Here is a 1,523-nt window from a genome sequence, read left to right on the forward strand (position 1 = left end):
ACATTCTGGTTTAAGAAATCTTTATTGGTTTGCTGTTGAGAAGTTATGAAGTTCTCCATCATGATTTCCAAGTTGGATTTCCTAGGAACGTTATTGTTAGATGTAGATGGGATCGACTTTTGATATCCAGGTGGTATAGTTGGGGCTTGATTTGGAGCTTGGTCTGGTGCGTATAAGGCATTGTTGCTCTTATATGAAAAATTAGGATGGTTCTTCCAGTTTGAGTTATAGGTATGCGAGTAAGGATTTCCTTGTGCATATTTCACCTGCTCTGCTTGGATTCCTGTTAGGAGTTGACAATCTGTAGGAGTGTGACCTTGGATTCCACAGACTTCGCAATTTTGAGTCACGACAACCACGGTGGCTGGAGGTGATACATTTAAACTTTCAATTTTCTGGGCAAGAGCATCCACTTTTGCATTAACATGATCAAGGCTACTTATCTCGTACATGCCAGTTTTCGTTTGAGGTTTTTCTACCATTGTTCAGTCGCTTCCCCACTGATAATGGTTTTGGGCCATGCTCTCAATAAGTTGATAAGCATCAGCGTAAGGTTTGTCCATAAGCGCACCACCTGCGGCGGCGTCTATGGTTAGTCTCGTGTTGTACAAGAGACCATTATAGAAGGTATGAATTACTAACCAGTCCTCTAAACCATGGTGTGGACAAAGTCTCATCATGTCTTTGTATCTTTCCCATGCTTCGAAGAGAGACTCGTTATCTTTCTGTTTAAATCCATTTATCTGGGCTCTTAGCATAGCTGTTTTGCTTCGAGAAAAATATCGGGCAAGAAAGACTTTCTTCAACTCATTCCATGTGGTGACTGAGTTGGAAGGAAGAGACTGAAGCCATCTTCTAGCTTTATCTCTTAACGAGAAAGGAAAAAGACGAAGTCGAATTGCCTCTGAAGTGACACCATTAGCTTTAACAGTATCAGCGTATTGGATAAATACGGATAAATGAAGGTTTGGATCCTCGGTAGGATTTCCAGAAAATTGGTTCTGTTGTACTGCTTGTAACAGCGAAGGTTTAAGTTCGAAGTTGTTTGCTTCGATTGCGGGTGGAGCAATACTCGAATGCGGCTCATCTTGCGATGAAGCTGCATAATCTCGAAGAGCACGAGTTGGTTCTGCCATCTCGGGTATCGGCGAAGGAAGAAGATTTTTAAGATCAACAATTTCGATTGGAGGAAGATTGTTTGCAGTACGATACTCTCGAATTCGTCGTAAGACTCAGAGATATCGTTCAACGTCGTTGATTCGTAAGTAATACGGTTCGCCTTGTGAGTGAGTGTGTGGCATACAAATCAACGAAAGACAAAAGGGAAAAATAAAAATTGCCTTAGTCTCTACAGCGTAACGGAAGAGTTACGATATCGACTAATTAAAAGTCCCCGGCAACGGCACCAAAAACTTGATCGCGACTTTATGAGTCTATTGGGGTATTAACTGCAAGTGCACAGTCTAATCGCGTAGTAATAAAAGATATCGATCCCACAGGGACTTACGAATCGATATACCGTT

At 41.7% G+C, this 1,523-nt stretch overlaps 1 non-coding gene across 1 annotated transcript; it reads left to right on the forward strand.

Annotated features, from left to right (window-relative positions):
- Positions 1 to 651: 651 nt before the first annotated feature.
- Positions 652 to 758, forward strand: LOC127077356 (small nucleolar RNA R71). Its single transcript, XR_007787187.1, has one exon. It is a non-coding gene; the product is annotated as a small nucleolar RNA R71 (small nucleolar RNA).
- Positions 759 to 1,523: the final 765 nt, after the last annotated feature.

The sequence above is a fragment of the Lathyrus oleraceus genome, chromosome 4, assembly GCF_024323335.1.
Source record: "Lathyrus oleraceus cultivar Zhongwan6 chromosome 4, CAAS_Psat_ZW6_1.0, whole genome shotgun sequence".
Taxonomy (NCBI): Eukaryota; Viridiplantae; Streptophyta; class Magnoliopsida; order Fabales; family Fabaceae; genus Lathyrus; species Lathyrus oleraceus.